This window comes from Phasianus colchicus, chromosome 15 (genome assembly GCF_987193195.1).
Source record: "Phasianus colchicus chromosome 15, bPhaCol1.hap1.1, whole genome shotgun sequence".
Classification (NCBI taxonomy): domain Eukaryota; kingdom Metazoa; phylum Chordata; class Aves; order Galliformes; family Phasianidae; genus Phasianus; species Phasianus colchicus.
In genome coordinates, this window is record NC_143450.1 from 6719674 (window position 1) to 6746124 (window position 26451).

Genomic DNA, 26451 nt, shown 5'->3' on the forward strand with positions numbered 1-26451 from the left:
TATTTATTTTTGGTTTGTTATGGTACACTGAGTGCATCTCCTCAAAGAAAATCAGTAATCTAACCAACTGACTATGGTATTTTGAGCCTGACTGAAAATTTGGATGCCATGGTTAAAATATTTTAACTTGAAGGACTAATTAATATTTGGAAAGGGTACGCTTTTTTTTTTTTAAGGTTCATTGCACAGCTACTCATTAAGCACAAAATTGCATCTTCAGTAATTGCTTGTAAAAGCTGAAAAAAATGGTAAACACTTTCATAGTACAAGCAAGAGTACACTGCAAAGCAGGATGTGATTCTCCCTTAGAAAAAGAAACACGAAAAAATGGACACAACCATGCAAGGCTTAAGCCCTTCCACAGTTCATTAAGATCTAGTTGTTTTTTTGTAGATTCCCTAGCTGAGGGACAAAGCACACAAACGCAGACTAACAGCTACAATTTTACTGTAGGACGGGAAGAAAAAGGAACCCGCAATGTCTTCCCACACTGTGAGCAGAAGAAGGAGCTCTCCTGCCACACAGCCATCGCAGCCTCTGGGCAATGCCAAGCCCTGGCACCCATGCAGAGAGCCCGGGGTCAGGGCAGGCAGAAGGGGACTCCCAGCAGGGCAGGCACTGGCGCTAGCAGGCAGAAGGGTACTGGCTGCTGGGGAGGCAAAGTACCTTGCTCAGTGTGCCAGGTAGAAGCTCTGCATCCACATTTCTAATGCACGGCTTAACTGCAAGAGTTGAGAACCATTTCCAAGAGAGCAGAGACAGAATTCAAAGAAGATAAGCTTTTTGATACAGCCAGCCAGCATATTTGCATGCAAATCATCTCAATCAAAGCTGATTATCTACTTGTATGTATAAAATAATTCCCATTTCCTCATAAGACATTTTGAAAAAATATTAATTTAACTATGAAATATCCTGTTCTAGAGGGATTTTTTGGCTATAAAAACAAAGTGACCTTTCATATTAACATTGATTCAAAATGATATTTTTATTTCATTTTGAAATGTCATTTCATTTTGGTTTGGTAGTTTAAAAAAATGAAACAAAATGACATTTTAACTTTAAATTCAATGAGAAGAACTATGTATTCAAATGCCAAACTAAAATAGGAGAGTCACTTCTCATTACATTATTTCTTCCCAGAACTTCAGAAACACGGTTGTTGGTTTTTTTACCTCAAAAAAAAAAAAAAGATTTCTGAGATTCCCAATTTAAAATTTATACCAGAAAATACAGAACTGCTGTTTTTGTTGTAAAGTTCATCTATGAGAAGAACAATAAGGGTATGGAACATTATAGGTACGAATGGTATAAACTCCAAACTGACAGTTTCATCTCTTCACACGTGGTAACTAACTAAAAAAAAGAAAAGAAACACAGAACACCTCATCACAGCTCTGCCTCCTGTTCAGCCTGAAGATAAGGAAGAAGTTCTAAACATGACCTACATTTTGAGAGGGTTTTTTTCCTGTCAAAGTGATAAACTTACTATGGTTTATCTCTCACATGACAGTAGTATCTCTTCAGTGATGAAATATCACTGTTTTCAATGTCTTTTTTTTTTTTTAATTTTCATCAGAAAAAAATGAAGAGAAGCTATGCCTGCAAGGTATTTCTTTTATATACACATTCTTACTGTTTTATACATTTTAAATATTTTCTTCCCCTCAACTACTCAAGCATATGAGGAACATAATCCACTGTCTATGCAGGTATGCAGTGTAACTGATGCTAAAATAATTTTAGGATTTAAAAAAAGTTACCACACAATACAGCAGTCACTAACAATGGGAGACCTTGACAGAATTCTGTCAAGCTAGAATTATCATCAGAAATCCTATATAACTCAGATCTCTTGACCCTGGAGCATTTTTCTATTTCAAGAACGGCCCAAAGCATCCACTGTATGCTTGGGGTGTCAGGCACTCGAGAGCACAAAGACAAACCATAGGGCCTTCAACTGCCACAACGTCTGAATTTCCAACTACAAGCTGTCCACTGTTGTGGGCAAAGCAGGAAATAGGACTGCTGAATGCAAAGTGGCTGACTTGTACCAAAGTACTTTAAAAGGTCTGCACCACACACAACCTGGGCTTCTGTTTTCCTTTCCTTACTATTGCCCGCCCTAAAAAAAAATTGCTGTGAGCATTATAAATGTGTTTGGAGAAACAAAAAGCTCAGCGAGACGGAGCGCATGTTAGCTGCCATTCCACAGGGCCGCAGAGAGGATTATTATTTTATCTCATGGAAAAAAAAAAAAAAAAATAGAAAAATGAATTAAAAAAAAGGTAGGAAGCTGGGAAAAAACTTCTCTCCTGGAGAGCTAGCTCTCATATTGAATTACTGCTGAGTTTCACTAAGCCGCGGTGAAAACTAAGCAAGGGAGAAGGAAGGAGAACAAGCCAGGGAAGCGTCCTGCTGTGTACATGGGAGCCGAGGGCAGCAGCGCGCTGCTCCGCAGCCCAAGCGCCGGCACCGCCGCTGCCTCCGCACGTCCCCTGGCTGCCAGCCCCGCCGCCTCACGCTGCTGGATTAGCAAACACTCGTGCTGTAGTTTTAGAGCTGAATAACAGCGCGGCTAATCGAAATGATAACAACCACCACCTAACTGATAATTGCTCGTGTTCCCCAGGGAGGATGTGATCCATTATGAGCCATTATCACATCTTTCACAGCCCCCTTTGTTTAGCTCTTACAGGACTGTGATCATAAACGGTTTTAGCTCTTCATTTCCTTATTATTTCTCAGGGATTAAAGCAAATACTTCTCGCTCGATATCCCTTCTTCCCCCACTTCTAATTATTTCTTGAAAATTGTTACTTTTTTCTTTCATCAGGAAGCATTTCTATGGAACTTAGTCATCAGAAATGATGAAAATTTCTCATTTTACAGAAAGAACTCTGAAGTTATGTCAGACTTACTGAGATGTGATTTTCAAGAGACTAACATTAGCAATAGAAATCCAACTGAAAGGCATTCAACCTGAATGAGTTATAAAGCTGCCCATCAATACAGCACATGAAGATTATTTTTCTTAAAAAAGGTTGAAAGTGCAATCCCTTGTCCTGTCTGATGGTTAATACCCCAAAGCATTTTAACTATGACCAGGAACTCATATTCTTCCTAAAATCTCAAACTAAAGGTTCTGGCTCACATAAGAGTGGCAAACATGCACTGCAGCTCAGCTCCAGCACCCACCTCACCCTACAGAATCTGAGCTGCTGCTGACTCTTCTGAAAGGAAAAATTCATTCATTTCCTGCACAATTTAAGGAGCCAGTAAGTACTGGGCAGCCCTTCAGATTCACATGCTGTAGTTGGCAAGAGCACCTACATATTTACATCCATCACACTGATCACAATAATTCCCTGGCTTTTAAAAGTATGAAAATCACTTTATAATAGAGTTTTCCCTTCTTCCTGTAATTAAAATAGGTAATCACTCAAATAACAGGAAAGAAGCACTTCAGAATCAGTCTAGTGAACAACACTGCTGCTCTCGGGAGATGTGGTGCAAGCTACACAAAGTAGGTCTGCCTTGATGCACCATGCTGGGAGCTGCTCTTTTAAAGAGGTGCTCACCAGAGAAGAATCAGCCTGGCTTCCAGCTTTATAAAAAACTTTCTCAGACTGCCCTGCTGACCCTGCAGGTATTTCCATTAGGAGTTGTCCCCTTTTTCAGCTCCTGTGATATATCTCCTTCAAAACATTCTGGTTCAGGGTGTGCATTGCTACTTTATCCATCAAACAGAGGCAGGGCACAGACCAGCCACGTGTCCTGCTTCTATAACACACCTGTCCCCTTGCCAAGATGCTTCTGCATCACTGTTATTTTGTTGTCATTTCAGAGTAGAACCTTAAGTTTGTAACTTTGGTCCAGTTTAATAATTCTCTGAAATGAACAATAAAAATAGCTAACCTGCACAAAATGATGGTTTTTTCCCCATTGGAAAATAGTACTTTATTTCCATGGAAATGGCATTTTATTCACCACTTTCAATTGAATGGAGTTGCATCAACCCCAATGTTTTAAGACAGTTTTTCTTCTTCTTCCACAAGAGAAAGAAAACAGCTTAAGATTATAAACACAAAACCTTTGTTGTATTTAATGGAAGGGTGAACATCTATCTAAACAAACATCTGGACAAACAGGCGCTCTCTCATTCAATATGCTTTTAATAATTCCATATTTTACTCTTCCTTGTTGATTCCAAATGATTTGTGATAGATTTCAATCACAGTGGTATGAAGTGTCACCTGCTGATATCAACATCTATCTCCAAAGTATCCTAAATATTTCGGTTTATTCTGCGTCTTGAGCTCATGTCAAATATCATGAGCTAAGTTTAGTCAATATTGGAGAGACTTCAAATCAATACCTGAGCAATGCAGAGGAGCATCAGTTATCTAGCAGGCGATACTTGACTCTGTCATTTGAGAGTACAGTCCATGCTTAGTACATGCTGGTGTGGTTTTTATTTTTGAGGGGGTAGGAAGGACTGACTTGTTTGTTTGCTTTTGTTTTGTTTTGTTTTGTTGTTTTTTTTTTGTTTTGTTTTGTTTTTTTTTTTAGAAGTAGCACATGAGAATTTGACTATTGTTTGACAAAAATTTCTCTGGTTCTTTTTTCTAAAAGAGCATTATTGATCTAAGCACATCAGCCAACTGCCAGTACTTATAATTACATTCTCACCTTCCTACATTCTGAATGAAGCTCTGGTTGGATACGGTGATCAGAGAGCACACCACTAAACAGCTGCCATGATCCAAAGGTGATCAACTGAACATCAGTACCATGTGAAGTGGCCCCTGCATGTTTCTTACGTATCTTACAGAACTGTTTTGCCTTATGGCTTAGTTCATTGTTTGTAACAGTAGGCTGTAGGATGAATGATGGTGAAGGAATACAAACAAGATTAATGCATTTATACACTTAATGGAATTAGAAGGAATACAGAATTTGTCACTGAAATATACTCAAGCCAGACTTCTCTAAACTACTAATTTTGTCAGAGAAGAAAAGGAATAAAGACTTAGTTTTTATAAACCCAACTGAAGAAAAGCAAAAATACTGGTTAAAAAGAGATCAGTCTGAACCCTTACCCAAATTCAGTAATTCTGAAGAATGTTCTGAAGAAAAACAAGGAATTCATTTATGTGTTTTTGAGAGGTTATGTCAAGTAAATTATAAATGCTTTCCGCACTACTTTTTTGCTGTGAGAAAGTGTGCTGGTATTTTGGATACAATAGGGATCTTAAAGAAAAAAGAAACAAGGACAGTGAGGAAAACACATGACTCTCCAAGTACCTTCATTCATGTTTATTTGACTTTATAGACCTGTAAGCAGACCGTGACCACTAGTAGTTATATCTCCAATACTGAACTACAGACCAGCTCAGTTCTGTACTGTTCTTCAGAAAACAGAGCAAGGATTTAAAGTTTTAGTGTCTTTCCAGGTGCATAAATATAATTCTCCCAAACTTAAGTTCAGGCCCTTGACCTAACTCTATTGCCAAAGTTACAAAACTGAGAAAAAAAGTGTCAAGTTTTCCATTTGTGCCACATTCACTCATTGGATCAAGCTGAATCCTGTCTGAGCTACTTGGAGTAAGAGTACAGTTCAGACTGGCATGATTACTAGCAAACTGCTCCTTAAAATTTAGGCCCACTGAACTGTACTTTCATATGATTCATATGAATCATGGAATAATTCAGGTGAGAAAGACATCAGGTCATCCCCAAATGTGACAAAACACAAGCCTTCCCACAGACAAAGTAGGCTGCAGCACCAGCAGGGACACTATTTGTATTTTTCAAATAAGTTGTGAGTCTAATAGAAAATGGGCATAAAAATAGAGACCAACCAACACAAGTCAACAAATGCAGTCATTAAAAAAATAAATGGAAACACCTTTCTCCTACACTGACAAATTAGAAAGAAATAGAATTTCTGCCTTCACTAGCACATGAAAAATGAAAAAGCTGGGCCCTCCAACCTGCACATCTAAAATTATCAGGTCTTGTTTAGGGTCAGCATCCAATTTCTCCATTTCTGAACACATGAAAAAGCTTCTATAGACCCAGAAAATTAAAAAAAATGCATTTGGAAATTAAGTAGTATGTATTAATTCTCTCCATCTACTTCAATTGTTGCTCTTTCAATTTAATAGATAGCATGCTATTTCTTATAAATATTTTCACTGAAAGACCACCACAACCATTTTTTGAACTCCTCTCGATCAGGTTTAATTTACTAACATATCTGAGAGATGGTCATGTGTCTGAAACCTGAGAGGATTTTGTATGCTATGCACTTGTGATCTACATTGATGTATGTAGGCATGTATTTAGGAGGGAATAGTTCACCCTCTGTAAGCATCACTCCCTTTTAACTTACGAATTCATGAATTGTTCCCTTCAACTGCACCTATGCTTCACAGCTATTTGATATGGGCTTCTGTGAGCCATGATGGCCATCTAGTACTGAAGTATTTCATTTATAAGCAAACAGTAGTCAAAAGGAAGAGATGCGTACTATTTCAGAATCCTTTACGCTGTTTTTAAGAACTTGAATCAGTAGCTACACTTTGAAAATCATCAGTAGAAAATAAATACATAAAACCACATATCCAGAACATCCTAGTAATTCTAAAATTCATACAATGTGAATTTTCAACCAAACTCCATTAAATAAACAACATTATCAGAATTGGTAAAACACACTGAAGTACTGAACCACTCAGCAGACGTGCTGCTAGGAAGTTATAACTTGTCTTACAGAAAAGGAATTCAGCTAAGTATGAAGGCAGGGGCACAGGGGGAGTTTTGTAGTTATGTTTTTTCTGTATAACAGTGGTTTCTGTTATTCAAGCAAGTTATTCTTCTGATTCAAGCAACTGAAAGAGTTGGATCTCTGCTATTTGGATTAAACAATGCAATTTTTTTTTCCATGTGATTTTTTTAGTATTTGAAAATCAAATAACAAAAAAAAAGAGAAAGTACCAGAATGACAACAATTACAACCCTTAACTCTGGTAAAACATGGCCAAACTAATCTCAGTCTGTTGCATCTATTACTTATTTTCCCTCAGTCAGACACAAAATTCCCTTGCCAGCTTCCAGAAAAGAAGTGAACAGATATATCAATACTTCATTTTCACATCACCTTAATCCTGAAGTGCTACTTGCTGCTGAACTATGGCCAAATGCAGTAACACTATACTACACATAAAGTTTACTGCACAAAACACAGAACGGAAGATAGAACAGATTTGAAAGTAATTATGTCATAAGCGTAAGATGTAATTACTAAAGAACCAGAAATATAACATGCTCCTGGATAGAGAAAGGGTCAGACATTACTGAAAAATCCCTGTAGAACATTCTTTAAACGGCAACATCTAGAAGAGTTACCAAAATGCCTTATATCTCTTCCTTTTCCACTGCAAATTCATTACTGTAGTTGGTTTGCTAGGGCAACACGCTCAAATTTGACACCACTAATGATGCCAAAAACTTCACAGAACAAATAAAGGCACAGAAGGATAAAGAACAGGTAGATCTTGGAACCCCTGGATTTCACATGCCTCATGCTGCTTGTAACTGTCTGACATACTGACTGCAGAAAGATTTATGGAATTGCTTATGAAGAAGTTGCAAAATAAATTCCAAAAGCAGAGGAGATGAAAACAAAGGAATCAAAAGAGATGGGACTGTTAAGTGCAGTTAATGAAAATAAAACCTTGTAATTCTCTGACATCTGACACATATCCACATTTTATATTACAAGTAAATTAATCAGATATTCTTACCAGGAGTGCTTTTTGATGTACTCTGACGTGAAGTAGCTAACTTCTCACCTGAAAGAGCATAAAATACAGAGTACATTAGAAAATGGGATCAAAAATGATCAAGTCACAACTTAAGTGTTATTTAGATTATTTATGTAGCATTAGTACGGATCCATTCAGGAATAAGAATGTTTATTAATGATAATATTTCTTTTTCATAACAGGCCTATTCTGTAACTGTATTTTTCCATCAGGTTCACAGGAAGGCAGACATTTTCACAAGGGCACAGCAGCTATTATGCCTGCTTATTTGCTGTTTCTGTTGCAGAGAATATAAGATTGCAGCTGTGGACATAAAGCACCTTGTGTTAATGACACAGACATAAGAAATGATAACAGTTAAAACAACCCAAGTGTTTTTACACTATGGAGTTTAAGGTGTTGAGAATTAAGTGGGGAGGAAAGAGGGGGGGGAAAAAAAAATAAAAAAAAAAATCACTGGACTTGATTTAATCTGACAAGAACTTAAGTTCTTACTCCAAACTTGTCTGGCTAGTTTAAAACACTGACCAATACAGCATTAATGCAGATAAGAAGCTGTGTGTTCCCCACCATACTATACTGTATAGCTATGCAATACCAATATGTAACCTGCAAGTAGAAAATCTTATGGTTTGGTTACATACATGGGTGGTTTGTTTGAGCACTCTCAGATTAATCCATCGAAATCACCATAGCTTTTCTCCAACTGTCTCTTAAAAAGGAGGTTCAGGCAAGAGACTGTTTTGTGGTCAGAAATTGACCTTTTGTTATCATGTCCATCACAAGGTAACAGCTTTCATTACGAAATGGCCCAGTTGTTCTGTCATAGCAACAAGTTTAATGAAGCAGTCACATGTATTTATGGAGCAATATACTAAGGTTCACATGCTGCCCTTGCTAACCAGAGGCTGTTCAGTTGCTCTATAAGGTAGCTCAGAAATGAGCTCTTTATGTCCATATTTCCCTTCTGCAGTAACAGCCAATTCTCTTCTCATGCCAGAGCCCTTCTGTGTTTGACTGACTGCACTAACTCGATCAACACACGTGTCTTCTCTTCAAGCCCTATGACAAGCCACTTGTGAAAGCTGCTTCCGCATGCTAAGCAGCAACTGAATGCAGAGCAATTGTATTTATTTATTTAAAGCAACCCCAGACACCAGTAACATTTCTCACATAGCTGAGGATTCCTAGTTCAGTTTTCAGTGGCTCATCTTAGCCCACTGGCTCACACCATTTTCACACCTCTGTGCAAGTCACCTACACGCACCCCAGGTCTGACTCTCACTCCAGCACCACCTGTCAAACTTGTCACTCATTCTCTTTCCGGACTTAGATCAATACTGATTAAACAGAAAAGAAAAACCTAATTGGCCTCTCTCTGCCTTTCTGCTGTATACATAAATATGAAGAAATTTTCAAACAAAATGCCCGAAGTTTACCATAATCATTCATACTGCTGTACTTGCGGATCCCTCCTATGCTCCAGTGCTGCCTTACATCCCACTGAACTCAAACGAAGTGACAGATTTAGCAGCTCACGGTCCTTTTATTTTCATGTGTGACAGCATTATGCTACAAGCTGCATTATACATTAAATAGTGTGACAATACAATAGACAAGGCGTACGTTTCAAAGAAAAATGAGTATCCTTCAAGTTTATCTGATGGCAGTTAGCTTTTGTTATCGCTGCGGAAAACATGACATTCTAGTACAGGAGTTTACAGCACAAACCATTAAGTGAAATTGAAAGTGAAAAAAAGTTCCTGACCCTGGAAACACTATTTCTTAGCCCACGACAGTTTTGCAAAGAAGATACTTTTATAGTTCACACTGACACACACATCTCATTCCCAAAAGCTAACTGAACCCCTGAAGAACAACTTTTTTTTTTTTTTTGCATGTTTTTAATACACAATTCAGAACTACCATCTACACTGTGGCAAACTAACATCAGATTTCACAGAATTATCATCATCGTTTAAGTTTTAATCCATACCTTATCTTGGGAAAAGGCCACAACACGAGAGCCTTACGCTATTATACTGAATTGCCAGTATTCGTCACACAAAGCCTGTGCCATGAAGCAACCTTCACTTGGAAAAATTAACAAATACAAACCCCCAGTTAAACCTGTATTAAAAACATTACCTCAGTATGCAAAGAGCACAACGATTACAAATAGCTGTTACTAAAGGTTTCATTCACATCTCAATTCTCAGCTGAAACCTCTCCAGAAAGAAATCAGATGAGAAAACCCACACTCCAGGTACAAACACATCTCTCAATTTCCAGAAGTGTTTTTCGTGCTCCAGCAACACAGGCAAGTAATTTATTTGAATTACTCAAGGATAAAATCAAGTCAGCCACAAACTGACTAGTGCACAGATGCATTAATCACTAGTATTTCTAAGCCTCCATCATTAATGATATCAGCAACAGAAGGATACGTGTGGTATTTCTCTCCCTAAAAGAATACTCAAACTTTGAGAAGGAAAACTTTGCTTCTAAAAATAGGCTTTTTGTTCTTGCGAGCTCTTTAGGATACCTCACACAATGGTAGGTGTTGGAAATACAGAAGATCAGGGGGGGGGGGGGGTTGACACGTTGCTTAGCAAAGCCTTTTGTTAATAGATTATTTTATTCACTAACAGTATAATTATTTTTTTTAGTCTGTTGAAGCGGAGAAATTACTATTGTTTGTGTTAGAGTTACAAATGACAGGAAAGCCTGCTTTTGTGCAGCTTCGGTGGCGTGGAATACGGTAAAAGAATGAAATTCTGAAATGCTTCCTAACAACTACATGCACACTGTAGTTCTGTCAAGTGGACATTATGTACACATGAAAATAAAGACAGACGTGCACCAGAAACTAAGGTCACGTAAAAATGAACTTCACAGCAGTTGATAAGTTTCATAGCTTACTAAAGACACCATCTCTTGAAAGCCTAGCTAGCTTATATAAGTTATGTCAAGACAGAAGCACACTATTCACAAAGTTTTTACAAAATGGGACTTCTTCCCAGTCAAACACCAAGCTCAAACTTCCTATGTTTCCTAAGAGAGAGACCAGAAAAAACACAGCTGGTACGAAGTTTTCACCAGGGAGAGCTAAGGATCAGACAATGTAAGTACACACAGCCAGCTTCCTGTCCCTCGTGGGAAGACAGCTCCTGACATGCAGCTGCACTGCTCCCTTTCAGCCAGCTGACCAAACCTCAGCCATCTCATCCTCAACTCAGAAACTCGCCATTCACATCACAAGAGCAAATTGCCAGCCATTTTCAGAGCTGTTTTCCATCCATGTGTATATTGTTAGACAGACCTCAGATCGAATTGAGCCTGTCCTGCTGTTTGCTTTATTTGCATAGCATGGAAAACCTGGTTGTTCTGTGGAACAATGCTTGGGGCTCTGTATTTGAGAAGAGCAATGCAAATCCCACGAGTGCCTTAGAAGACCTTAGAAGATGCCTTTTCCAGGCAGTGCCATGCTACCTGAGGAAGCTGTTCTTTAAAAAAGGCACGATGTACCACTACTGAGCTTTTTACATGCTGCAGTTCTCCGACTGCCAGCTTCAGGTAGAACGATAAGGGGCCAAGATAACCACATTTTCTGCAGTGCCACACAGGTATCACAGAAGCACAGACTGATGTAGTTTTCAAAGGATCCCTATAGATCATCTGGCCAGTGCCAACCTCAAGTTAAAACCAAAAGCCTAGCCAGGTAGATGGATATCCAGTTTTTTTTGAGCACCTCCATCCATAACAATCCCAAAGATTCTCTTGGCAGCTTGTCCTAGTGTCTGACTACCATCACTGTATTTTCCCCAACCTTGTTATATTCAACTAGAATTTCTCTTACTGCATCTTATGCTTGGTCTTCTTTGCCCCTGCGCTGTACACTTCTAGCAGCCTCCATTTTCTTTAAGAAAAACCACACCTGTAAGTAATTGAAGACAGCAGTGAGACTCTCTCCACTCAGCCTCTTTAAAGAGAACAGACTAAGCTGTCCAGCTCCTTCCCATTTATTGGGCTTCAGCCCTCTCAACATTAGATTTCGCTAAGATTTATACTAGTAGTGTTATTGTGCCACCCTCACTACCTGGCGTCCTTCTCTACTACTGATTAACTTTCATAGTTAATACACAAACAGTAATCAAATAGCTTCAGAACACATTTGGCCAAAGCAAAGCTTTGACTGTAGCCTTATTTTATTTCAGTCCTTATTTCTTCACCAGGATGTGATTTGGTTGTCTTACCTTACTCAGTTAGTTATTGGTTTGAGGATAACAGGTGACAGAAACATGGCACCATGAAAATCATGAGAAAGTAAAACCTCTACAGACAGTAGTAAAAGCTCATTTATCCTCACCTGTGAGAACCAGAAGACAGCAATATGAAATTGAATTATGGAGGATGACAGCAAAACTAGTTGTTGGTTTTTTTTTTTTATTTCCATGAGCTGAGATATCCCAAGTCAAGTGCCATGCTTCTCTGCAAGCAACACCACTTCATATTTTGTTTTCAGTAAGACAAATAACAAACCACAGACTAACACACAAAATCTAAAAAAGAAAACATTTGTCTACATTAGCAAAATAGAATTTCAGCTGGCTGGCTAGTGAGCAGAAATCATAGTGCTGGCCCCGAGCTCCAGAAGTTCTACTGACACAGTGATATCAATACTCCTCCAAAGCATACTGGTTCAAGGTAAACATACAACAAGATGCTTCCAATCCTTCTGCAGGGGCCAGGCACATATCCCCCACAGTGGCAGCAGGAACTCAAAGACAAACCCAAACAAAACAGTGCAAATTTGAGACTCTAAGTCATATCCTGAACATAATGTGGTATATCTGAATTTATCAGTAACTGCAGATGCCATTTAACTTTTTTCCCAGCTGCTCATCACAGAGTGCCTAACCACTCAGGGCTGCACATGTTCATTTTCCTGACTCCTTGCTAAGTGTCACAGCAATATTTTTCCTGATTCTTTACTCTTGGCTGCTACTGCCTTGCCATCTTCCCTCAGCTAAAGTTTGAATACATTGATGGATTAGATAGCTTTGATAGAAGACTGATGCTCCTCAGGCTAAAAAAAAAAAAAAAGAAAAGTGTTTCCTCTGGTAGTCTCTTCTTTGAGTTATTTACAATTTTACACTGTTAGCTTTTATTCCTTCACTGGACCAAGCCTAGGAACAGCTGGTTCTAGCTGCTTCCTTCAGGGAGCTGTGTGTCCTACAGATCTGCAAAACCTTGTATTCAGAAATGGTCTGGTATGGATGATGAGGCAATGCAAGCAATGGCAGGATAGTGTCAAAATAGCTATCATGTAATGAAGCTTCAGTTCAGACAGTCAAAAAAGGTCTCAAGACACAGTAGCTTTTTTTTTTTTTTAAAAACAGAGAACTGGAATCTAACTGCATATGAAGAAAGCAATCTCATGAACAGACCAACCTCAATACTAGAATGAGTAGTCTTTCAAATAATGGTCTCAGTAAAATCACTTCCCCACAGCAAATACAAGAATATATTTTTACGTTATCAGTACAGAAACACAGCTCTCTCCTATTTGAGCATCAACTGACAAAACAACAGGAGTCAGCACTCACAACAGAAGCCAATGATAAAAATAACCTGAATAGCTCATTTGGGTGCTTCTCAGAAAGCACCTGCACGTTCTGCAGGTAGGGGAAGGAGACAAAACCATTGCCAGAATAAGAATGGAGGAGTCATTAATGGATTATCGATTCCAGATAGTGAGAACTCTAACCAATTTGTGGGTCCTATAGCCCTGACATATACAGGAAGAAAATCCCAAGGTCTTGAAGTTGTTATTTTACCCACTAGCAGCTGAACTTCGGCAAACTCAAGATACTAGTGTGAGCATTCAGCAGGAAGTCTGCAGATAAATAAAACCTGAAGCTACTTTCAAAGGATGCATTTTCATAGCATGTGCTCTGCAGAACATTCTCTGGAGTACTCCTTCCAATCCTACCAGTACCATGGTAGGAGTAAGATCTCCATAGAACTAACTTATTTCCACATTTGCTTTTGCTTAGTCACTTAATCTTATTCACATATCTCACTTAATTTATGCTTTTTTTTTTTTTAGGTGTAAAAAAAGAATCAAAACAGACAAATACTTTTCCACGCCAGACTATCAGCAGATCAAAGCAAAGACATTCAGAGTAGAGCTGTACAGAAATCAACTTAAAGTACTTGCAAACCATTTTCCTCCTCCATAATGCTTTGAACACAATATCAAGCAGCTTTTATTTCACATGTAAGCAAATTCATGGTGTTAGATGCAATAACTTTAAGAATTAAAAAATAGCATTAAAAAGTTCAAGTCAGTACACAATTGGATCTCAGAAATTTATTACAGCAACGTTAGAGTTACAAGTGTTGTTTCCTATACTAGAAGTATAGTGGACCTGTCCCAAATGGCTTGGTAGAGCCACATACCCTGTCACCACAACTAGTGGGATCTTCGTAAACCTTCACAAATTCTTCAGAAATCATTTCAGTCTTGTAGAGAGATTTAAGTTATTGAACCTTCTGAGTTTTCAAAATCCTAACATGAACCAGAATTTAAGAAACCTAAACATTTTTATGTAATGCTGCACATACAGCAAAGGACGGAGTTTGCATGATACAAGAATGGTCCTTCAAGGGAGATACATAGAAGCCAAAATATTTTCCCTCATTTTGGCTATTAAGTTTAATAACTGTAAAACTGAAGTTAAAATGCAAACACTTCAGTCTACAGACTCTACACCACACTCCAACAGTTCTAATTGGCATGGTGTCATGGAAGCAGCCTAATAAGGCAAGCATATATGCATTTACTGTATGCCATCTTACGTTGGTTCAGATCTAATGAAACTGAAGTAAATCCAAAACCGTACTGGAAAAGGTTGCATTACATTAAATATTTATCAACTAGAAAACCAGTCAAGTTTCCTTTGATATACAGAAGATAGTTCTATATTTTTCACAAATCCTATTCTTTAAGAACTTAGAGTGCCACATTTTTGATCTTTATATAAGTGACCTTGATGAAATGAATAAATTGAACAAGAGTATCCCCTAGTGGTCAATGGAAGCAATATTTCCTATTTTCTTTTGAGCTCTTCTACTGTCGTGGAGGTACTCTGGAGCTGCTGTTTGTTGTTTGTTTGTTTGTTGTTTTTTTTGTTTTGTTTTGTTTTTACCCCTCCACAGAATTCTGGCAAATGCCAAATCTGCACGGCAGTATTGACAAGTACTATATAGTCAAGAAATATCATTGTTCCAATGCTTTATTACACTCAACTTTCCCACCTCCACCAACTTAGAAAAGACATCAGAAGTCTCAAAACAGTTCCATTAAATCTACAATTTTAATATTTGATCTCTTTACAGAAGGAAATTTAAGTGTTTGCCTTAAAATCTTACTCTGAATTTTTAAAGACAATGAATTGTTGAGTTCAGACAACAGTGCATTCGACCATGGAAAGAAAAAACTGATAAGATACTCTAAGTAGAAATAAAAGCTACAGCAAAGTGAAAAAAGTGAAATAGTTTCATTCTCTGAAGAACGTACAAGTCTTAAAGGCCAGTCAGTGTCAAGTCTACAATGAAAAAGAGATTGTTCCTGTAGTTCATTAAGAAGTTGAAGCCCTACATTACTGTACTACTGGTAATCCAAAGTCCACAGGAGTTTCTCTTGCAGCAGTGAGCTAGAAACTCCACTGACACAGAGCAAAAGCTGGTGCCAGCCCTAAGGAGCCTACTTGCTACACCTCAGCATGGGTGTTGTACCGTAAGTGTTACACCATGGCAGTTATACCAGGTTTGTAGATTTGCATCACTGGGGTACAGAGCCCATGGCTTATGGGGTTTAACTGGGCAGTTCACAGTGACTTCTGCCTTTCTACAGATTTCTGCCTCAAATTGTACCAAAAGCCTGAAGAAGGTAATGGCTTTTTTCTTCCCCCATTATTGCTATTTCTAACATTATGAAAAGTTGTCCTAAACAGCTTTCATGTATTTTATAATTATGGAACTATCAAAAAACAACTTGAAGTTTAAAAAGACAAGGTCATTCTGCGTGGTCCAGAATATTATCAAGAAAAGACTGAACATGTTTCTACAACACAGATCAGCACCCACCAGCACTGAACAAGGTGCCCATGCACAGCATGCCCCATCCCACTGAAGAGAAAAACTGAAGGGTTCTGAAGGTGTCATCCATCCCTGTGAAAGAGCAATACAACTTGCGCTTTTTGCTTTAATCAAGCAAAACACTTAATTCTCATTCCATATTGTTCTACTTGAGAAGAGTACATTTGTGACTTAAATACTTTTATTCCTTTTCCTGCTTAATGTTTTGCACATTATACTGGAGTTACATTACATTTTCTGTACCACATTTAAGCTGAACTACCATGTCAACTATTATGGAGGTTTGATCCTGCAGTAAGAGACCATTTATTTGGATGAACATGTTGTTCCCATGTTCTAAAGAACCAGTAATGTGACACAACAGGGCTAGAGAACACAAGCAAGGATATTCACAGCTGCAGCAATGATTTATGCTGCATGGTAACTGCACTGAAAGGAATAGTATTTGACTCCCTCTTACCACTGAGAAATAGTGCAAGTAAGCAATATTTCAGAGAAGTATCACTATTGCCATCTACCAGCTAATTTGATCTTAATGATATAAGACCTTTTGAATCCCAGAAGGCACTGGTCTCTCAATCTGGAACTCCAGAAGTAACAGACAACATCATTTTAATTGCCTTTTTTTCTCTGTGAATATTTATTGTTAATTAACAAGAGGTATATTAACTCCGCAAGAAACTAAATGCTTTGCTGTTAGAAGCTAGTTACAGTGCAACTCATTAAATTCATAGTTCAGGAACCTTCAAGATGTTCATCTCTACTGTGATACAAGTAATTATTTTCTACTTCTCTATTTGTTACAGATGAAGGAAATAACATTTTTCAGTAGCTCCTACGGAATTATGCTTTTTGTTCAATACTTTTAGCAGACAGAAACAACTTCCATACTAAGCCAAGTAGAACTTGAAATGATTCCAAAACACTGCTAATTTACAAATGATTCCTGGGCCTGGTTACAAACTGGAGTAAACCCACCCCAGCTTACTATTCTTAATAGAAAGATATAATTCCAGATACAAGTTACCAGTTAAAACACCTCAGCATCCTTTCAGCATCTCCACGCTTGGGCAAAGATACTCAGTGTAGCAGAAAGCTATGACTGGCAGTCCTAGTCTTCGAGCATACTTATTCCCTACACTAAGTGCAAAGTTGGAATTTACAAGAGGTGGCAGTCTTGGGAGCCACACTGAAACTTGGACCACTTTTGTTGTTGTTGTTGTTTGTTTTTACAAACATTCCGCATCTTTTCTCCATCCAAATTGATTTTGCCACACTGCAGGTATAAGCACACACTGCACTTATGCAAGCTACTTAGATCAAGTTCCCAGTTACTAGAAGAGAGGATCATGCAACAACCTACCACTTTGTTCCCTGCTCTCTGCTGCTGCTCTGACTGACACTGAAAAGAAAAAACAGAGTTAACGTAGAGCAAAGAAAAGTGTCAGGAGATGCAAAAAAAAAACCTCCTCTTCTACTAGGGGCATAATATGGAGGCTTTGGGGTACAAATTATTCTGGGTTGGTAGAAGTTGCACATCCAGAAAACTATGCTGTGGTTGTATCCAGATTTCCCATCCCACTGGCAGTGAGACATCTGCTACATCCATAGCACTGTGGAATACACAACAAGAAGAGATTTAACAAATTAATACCAGAAATAATAGAAGAGAAGCTGAATTGAAGAATTAGAAGTTTTAGTTGGAAAAAAGGGGACAGCAGGTATTTTCCTTGCTATTCAACCTACGACTGTTCCCTCCTAAATCTCTGACAGTTTGGTTGTTTTGACTCAAATTAAAGTTCAGTACTATGCCTCCAACCAAAATGGCATCACAGGATTCCTCCTGATAGAACCTAGAGGTACCAAATCCTGTGCACTTTCACTCTACTACAACTAAAGGTCCCAGGCACAGCTCATGCCAAGCACAACCTTGATGAAGAGGAGCATGTAAGGGTTCCCCAGCATAATATGAAGCTCCATACAAAGCATGCCAGAAGGGCAAGCATCAGCTGCTTCAAATACTGCTCTCATCTTTCCAAAACACTTCTCCCTACACGGATGACAAATAACACACTATTCACCTCTCATTTGATTAAAAGCACTTTTCTATTAATTGCCAATAAATAATGACAATATAATGAATGTGCAAACACAAACATCTATATTCCCTGGCAAGTACATCAGAGTCTTTCCCCCACCTTCCATGAGTTACATGTATTATTGCTGGAACCAGAATAACTTCAGAAAAGACACAAGGAATCTCTATTTTCTGTTAATTAACATTCAGCCTCCATGTCCTGTGCTAGATTGGTCCTCACCAATTCTTGGCCTCTCTTCTTGACTCTGAAATACAGACAAAAGGTCCACATCTCATACCCACAAGTACACTTCTGTTTGTGGAGAAGAATGAGAATCATGAGCATACAATGTGCTCATGTATGAATGGCTCAAGACCAAGAAAGAATAGCAGATGGAGCAGGTTACTAGAATTTCTTGGTAGTTCAGCAAGTTGTGTCATGTGAATGAAGATCATTAGGGACTTTTGATTTTTAAGCTTCAGTTATTTATTATTTTGAAATACCGCATGGAAGGGATATCTAATCATGACTGAAAAGAATGAGGAAGTAACTGTCAGACAGCATGGGAACAACAGCATCACATGCAGCAGCAGGCAGTCCAGTCAGAAATAATTTCAACTCTCCAAAAAAAAGAAAAAAAAAAAAATATATATATATATATATATATATATATATATATATATATATATATATATATATATATATATATATATATATATATATATATATATATATATATATATATAGCAAGCTAACTCCCCACTAATATCAGTAGTTTTACAGACATTAGTTGAAAGTGATTTCTTGCTTCTTTGTCATGCCTTAAGAGCAAGTTACTCTTCTGGTCTTCACACATTTACAGGCAGAATGCAGTGGGCAGGCTGACAATGAATTTGAACTGTTCAGGTCAGATTGGTCAGTTGCTTTATAAATCTGCAACCTTGTGCAGAGTGTTTTCAGCAGGTTTTACCAAGAAAGATGACCTTAACAATAACATTGAGTTTATTTCTGGTCACTGAATCACTATTTATTTATAACTACTGTAAATACCTAACCTTCCTTCTTAAAGGTTGATGCATTAGCATCATTTAAATGAATACAAAAGCATTTTGTCTCTAATTATTTGATCTCAAGGATCACTAGAAATATTACGTGATTAAACAAGACAGTATCTCACGCAAATTTAAAACAAGGAAGCATTATCTTATAATAACTCTACGCAAAAGGCAAAGACAACAGCAACTTTTAACTCTTGCTTTATCACAACTTTAGATAGACATGTGTTTTTCTTTTTAGAATTTCTTTAACTGGTTTTTAATGGTATATTCCTGAAAATAAAGACTTCAACACTAGGGAAGTGATAAAATTCCCCACTATAAGAGTAACAAGTTCACTTGTGATTGTCATTTACAAACATGCCGACAATCTTAATGCAAATAATAGAGCAATACCAATTCTGAAAGTATTGCTGCCTCCACTAGGCACAACCAAACTGGCTTAGGAACCAGAGGCAGCTGATCCACAATAGCAGACAGTTTATGCTACAGGATTTATTATCTTTGAAACATTTTTGCAGCTTCTGTTGAGCTCTGTTCTGCCCAAGAGCCTTACCAATAGCTAGCAGGTGCATATGACTGTGCTATACTACTGCTTTCCTCATGCAGGCTGCCAGAAGGACCTCAGAACAGATGCAGTGGCTCTCAATACCTACTGAGAAATACTTTGCACAGAGCAGCACTAACTAGGCGATGGACAAACCATTCCAGAAAGAATAACTGAATTGAAAGCAAATGACAGTGCACCAAGAGTCTTTTTTCTTTCTGAAACACTCAGATTCCAAGGATCCCAGGATTCCAGTGCCTCAATGCTGCATAAAAAGCTTATTCAGATTTGATGTTTCCCAGAAGCTTGCACAGCTATCATTAGTTACTGATCTTGCTTTTTCAAGTTTATAGCTGCTTCCTGCATGCAGTATCATTTTTACCAAACCTTGCTACGTTCAAGAGCAAAACTGGCTAGCTCCCCCAGCTCCAGGGAGGAATTCTTTCTCACATTCAGCATGTTTACTTCCATGGTGAGTTGTAACATGATCATTACTCATATTTATTGCATTATTTTTATCATGATATAACAAGTTACATCTAGAAGTATAAATAGATGGTCACAATGTGTAGCCAATTTTGTACTGATGTTTCAGATACAAAACTATGAGCTGCACTTGTATCAAGGAAGAGGAACCCAATTTTACACCATCTGTGATCATATCTGCAGGTGTTAATTATTCTTTTGATAACACCAAAACTAACTCTATTAAGGCTAACAGTAAGAATGCAGACTACTGCAACTTATTACCAAGGTCCCAAAGTGTAAAAAGATACCTTGTCCCCTTTTTATCCTCCAAATAAAATAGTTAACAACAGCACAGTGTCCAACTCCCTAAGGACATTATTAACTCAGGCCTGCAGTGTTAAATAAATCAGATACCAGATGAGACAGAATTAGAATAGACAAATTAATCAGAGGACACATAGTACAATATTCAGCTGAACCTAGCTGCATTCATTTAACTGCTAGACTTTTCTCAAAAGTTTCAGTCTAGTGACAAATTCACTTTGTTCTGCACAGACCAGGAGTTAGTTGATAAATGTGACTGGTGCATTCAGTGCAATAACAATCAAACTGCTGCCCAGTATTAGCACTTTAAGCTACTTGGCAGTTTGAGATTCACATGGCATACCTTACTGTTTTCACTGCAAAAAAAACTATTTGCAGGCATATTTCAATGTGACCTGTTTGTAGCCTAGTTACTTTGTTAGTCTTCAAACACTGATATTTAATTTGCTTGTTAGCTCGTATTATTATGTTTTCCAACATAAATATTTCAACATCTTACAGGAATATCTTGCCTCAGATTATCTCGTACCACTTCAGACCCGACCACTGCACTGTCTAACAGATCTAGGTCTACTTCTGATCTATGAAATCTGCTCCAAACATAACACCTCTTCCTTTATTTTGCTGGCACATCAAGTCAGAGGCAGATGTTGGACAGATGGCAGTAGAGGCTGAACCACTCCACCCATGTTCCATTGTGTTTTGTTGCTGTGTGACAGAGAGCAGCAGAGGGGCAATCTGACATGGAAGTGCAGACAGAGCAAAGGTGTAGAACTGAGTTTTCCACCTGGAAAAAGTGGCATCCACTAACATACATCAATACTTGCTCAACATTGATGGTGACCTGACACTGAATGTGAGCACAGTGAGGCAGCAGGTGGTATGTTTCAGCAGCAGAAACAGTGGGTCATCCTTTCTGGAGTTCATTTTTGAGGTTGGTTTTGTTTGCTTTAAAAGAACATGACACACAGGCTCTCATTCATTGCTGATAAAAACAAAGTACCCATGGAAGTAAATAGGTCACTTAAAATTAATACTTCCTATATAATTTGAAACCAGAATCTTGTTCACCCAAATCCTTTATTCTAAGCATTGTAAATAGTTTTATAATCATACTTTTAATCAAGACAGACAGCACAACTTACTACTGTGCTTATTAATCAGGGAAAAAATGAGACAGGGAGCCAAAACCCACATCAAGTCGAGTCAAAACCCAGAAAAATTAAGTGCAATGGTCATCCTATTTCAAAACCTTCTCCCATGTTCAAAGGTCATACAAGCTGAAAAAGCAAAATTATGTCAGAAGAGGAAAGCATTGGCTGTACACCACAGCGTATAAAGAATTATAGGACAGCTGGGGTTGGAACAGACCTCTGAGTTCCATCACTCTCTCAGAGCAGAGGCAGCTCAGAAGATGGCTCAGGGTGGGTCCTGCTGGATTTTATGACGAAGATCCTAGAGACTCTGAATAACCTCTTCCAATGCTTCCAATAAGAGAGGTTTACATTTAAATGTAGTTTCTTGTACTTCAGTTTGTGCCAACACTGCCTCATGTCCTGTAACAGAGTCTAGCTCTATCCTCCATACACACACAAGTTTCAAATAGATACCACATTTATCACTAGAGTTACCTGCTTACTTGCTCTTTACTTCAATGAAAAGTAGTGTTTTTGTAGGGTAATCTTCATTCTGAGAAAATAGTAGAGAAAACTAATCTAGATTGTAAAGATCACATTTTCTAATATAGAAAACATCACAATTTTTTTTTTCCCTAAGCTTAGTCAAATTGCAAATGTTTAACATTCACTTATGATATAGTTTAGAGAAATTAGTCTGAAAAAAGCACTATACTTTTTCTCCTCTCCAAAATATTTACCTCTCTCCTAAGAAAAATTACAGCAATTGACAGCATTTTCTTGAGTAATGAAGCTTCATCAGAAGTTCAAAAACAATAACCACATACATTACACTGAAAACCACATTCAGCTGCTCTGCTAACATCAAGCTACATGGTAAGCAGCTGGGTATTGCCCTCCTCCCACTCTGTAGAAAATAGCATATTCAAGACTAACTTAAACCTAATATCATTATCAGCCAAATAACAAGTCTCTGGTGAACGGTGTGGACTGACCAAACCTAATAAAACAGTCTCCCTCAGAATTAAAACAATAATTTCTCCTGGCTGAACTCTGAAAAAAAGTATTTGCAAAAAGCTATTACATTTATTTTTTAAATGTTGCATAAGACTTGACAGGTATCTGAATACTGCATCTCTAAAGCACTCCAGAAAGAGAAAAAAACAGACCTTAATTTTCCATCTCCAGAGTTTTCCTGAATAACTAATACATTTCTGTATTCAGGGGGAAGGGCATTGGCTGATGTATCTAGGAATGAATCTACTGAAGCAATTCTAAAGTCCTTTTCTTTTGAAGTACCTGAAACTAACTGCAGGATATCCAAGATGACAACGTCCCTGATTACCACACATACATCAGGTAACACTAAAGATATTTGCACTTGTTTTGGCACAACCAGCAGGGTGTAAAAAAACAAACAAATGAAAAACCCTTTAACTGGCTACTTCAAATTCATTTCTACTTCGTATCACACAAGTGTCCTGAAAAATTACTGTACAGAAATGAAAGCCATGACAAGTGCTCTGGAGCATCCAAGAGGTCACTTTCTGATAAATGCTCTGAGAGACATGCAATACACAGAGAAGGATCCCTGATAAGGTTTGCTCAGGAAAGCAGTAACAGCACAAATAGATAAAGTAAGAGAAAGGGAAAAAAAGAGCTTTTAGATTCACCGTTTCTGCATCCATCTTTGTCTTTCCCTCTTGTTTTTTTTGTTTTTTTTTTTTAACCTATGCCTTCTATGGCAAGATTATCAACTGAGTTGTATGTTTTGGGTTTTATGAAATTAAATCCTCTATTTGCATATATCAACTGAGTACCAAAAGTCTCACAAGTAGTTGAAATCCCCAGCACTTTCTCCATAACAGTAAGATTTGCCAAACGCTTATTCCATTTCAAGAGAGAGCAGTGCAAGATCACGAGTGCTTCTACTTTCCCAGAGATAACATGCAGGACACCAGCACAAAATAGGGTAGTAAGGAGCTGCCGGAGACAGACCAGCTATGGTTAGCTTTCAGGATACACAAGTCCTCAGCTTATTTTTGAACCGCTATGGAGACCACAACCACTACATGTTCAAATTTCTATACACCCCAATCACTGATGACTTGACAGTTTTAGATACCATTATAAGCAAGTTTTTCAATTTTCTTCAAAAGTAATGCCTCCTATTAATATTCATATCAGTAGACAGATAAACATTACTTGAAAGAGCCAATTCTCAGCTACAAAGCACCATATTTCGGAGTCACCACCAGTAGTTAAGCAGGCTTTTTTGTTGTCATTTTTTGGTTTTCAGTTTTGTTTTCATGTTGTTTTTTTCTTTTCTTTTTTCTTTTTTTGCCAGTGATCAACAAGACCCGCATGCCATGCTCGTGACAATCTGCACCAGCAGAGGTGAGAAATGCTACTGTCACCACTGCTGAAATGCACCACCCACTGCTGAGCTGAGTTCACATCCACTGCTTGGTCCCCATCAATGTTCAGCAAGCGTCAGTTAAAGTCAGCAAGTGCCATTTTCTTCCACACATGAAGGAATTCAGTGACACACCTTTTACTACATACTCACTTCCATGTCAGCTGCCCTGCTGCCAAGCTGCCCCTCTGCTGCCATCTGTCACACAGCAATGAAATGCAACTGAATTTTGTCGGGAATGTTCAACTTGTACTGCCATCCCACCAGCCTCTGCCTCCAGCTGTGGGCAAGCATGTAACAAGAGGTATTACTTTTGGAGCAGCTCTTATGTTTGACAGTGCCTATAAAAATAGGGACTTCATGTGTTTCTAGCATTAGCTACACTGATAATATTTCAGATACATCTCTGACAACATATCCAGTTAAGGTCTTGAAAACATTATTCCTTTAAGGAACTTCACGCAAGGCAACTGGTGCAGCATTGTTGCACATCTGTGCACGTCTTGCTTCGTTCAATTAAACCACATTTTACTGTGGATATCACTGCTACCATATCAGCTTCCAGTGTGCTGCAGAGGCCTCCCAAATCCACATAAAATTAAGCACGAGTTGTGCTGCTTAATAGAAATGAGGTTTTCGTCATTAGAATTACATTTATTTTTTAATAAAGGTATAGAAGATTTGCTAGATCTGCTATAGTTATTTTGCAAAGAATTGAAGTAATTAACACTGTGATCCTGAAACTGTAATAGGAACAAGAAAACCTCGAAGATGACATTTTCTCAATCCATAGATTTAAGTAGTTTCTTGTTCTTTAATTTAAAAGGAGCGATTTAATTTTTAATGGATTAATGCAACAATAAAACAAGCTGGAAATCCCATATTTTCCCCTCATTCTTCTCTTCAAATCTCCATCTGTAATTGTTTTCCTCAGCTTTTGTCAGGTCCTCTGGGTCTGTAGGACCAAAGCAAGCACATTTTCATTGGGTCATAAACCCTGACTAAATGACAGTTAACCCCAGTGGCCAAATTGCTGAGAAAGGGTCACAAAAACATTTATAATTCATGAGTAGTATGTTTGAGTGCATTTCAAGCATTGTTTATGCCCTGTGGCAGTTTTATAGCTCTTCACAGAGAAACTTACTTCTTCCATAAATACCTACAGTTTCCCTGAGGACAGTTTTTTCTCAAGGTGCCTTCATCCTCCAAGTGTCCCCAAATTGAGTTCACACAAATCAGACAACTAGTTTATTGAAGTTATCACGCCTTTTGTCAATAATTAACCTCAGTACTCAGCTATCTACTACTACTACTGTAAATGGGTGATTTTGTCATTCTTTGTCATTGGAGATACCTGTCCTTCAAAAACAAGTTTGGAGGATTTTCTTCTCTGAAGTCATTTTCATGAAACAAATCAGTCCATATCATATTTGTACGAAGTACCGAAAGATGTGCACTTGAATATCTAGACTCAGTCATGCAGATATGTTCACATTTTTAAAGGTAATACAGACAAGCAACACATTCAGGATAGTAAGAAAAATGTTATGACCACATTTCATGAATTAGTTTCTTCACAGACATATCCAGCAAATTCACTGATCTGTGACCGCATGACTCCATCCTGGTCTTGTCTATTAAGACTTACATCACCTCCAGAAAAATTTGTACAGAAAAAAAAGAGTTTAAGCCACTTCCACAAGAAATAAGATCCTTCCTCCTTGCACACTACAGGCTATATACCGCTACACCCATAACGAGCACAGCAAGGATAAATCAAATTTGTATACTAATTAATAGCAGCAACAAGATTCGTTCTCCTCATCCTCCAGCATCCCTTTTATTTGTTGTTAAGTTTTCACAACTTACAATTCGCACAATTTCAAAACAGGCAGGGAAAAAAAAAGGGGGAGAAAGCATTTAAACAAGACAAAATTACAATAGATTTTTTCCTCTTTCGAGCCTTAAAATATCTCCAGAAGAAATTCTGTAGAGAGCCAAATTAAGAATTAATGAGAAATAAAAGTATAGAGTATTCAGTTGAAATGCGCAATCATATATATAAATGGTTTAAATATATATTGAATTATACTGTTTAACTTCACCAATAACACACAGCACACCTACAAAAGTCTCAAGTAGTTGCAAATTTCTGAGAAAACAGGTTAATGGTCAGATGCTTCACTGTCACCTTCTGTGGACTCATGCAATTATCACATCTTTACCTCATTTCCACTTCAAGTTAAAACAGAAGGTTTTTTTTGCCACTATCAAAACATAAAACGTAATTGAGCCATCTTCATCACCCTGCATATGTGTATTAAGATACCCCCAATGAGTGGCAAATACAGAAAAGTAATGTGGTTAGAGGGAAAACATGAAGTTTCTCATTCAAACACATGATACACAGAGATGGAACATTTTCCTGA

At 37.9% G+C, this 26451-nt stretch overlaps 1 long non-coding RNA gene across 1 annotated transcript in view; it reads right to left on the reverse strand.

Moving 5' to 3' along the window:
• LOC149915887 (uncharacterized) overlaps positions 1 to 26451 on the reverse strand; it is a 68557-nt gene that overhangs the window by 21916 nt on the left and 20190 nt on the right. The window contains exon 2 of the long non-coding RNA XR_016471413.1: positions 7812 to 7859. This is a non-coding gene — a long non-coding RNA (uncharacterized LOC149915887). The remainder of the gene's footprint in view (positions 1 to 7811; positions 7860 to 26451) is intronic.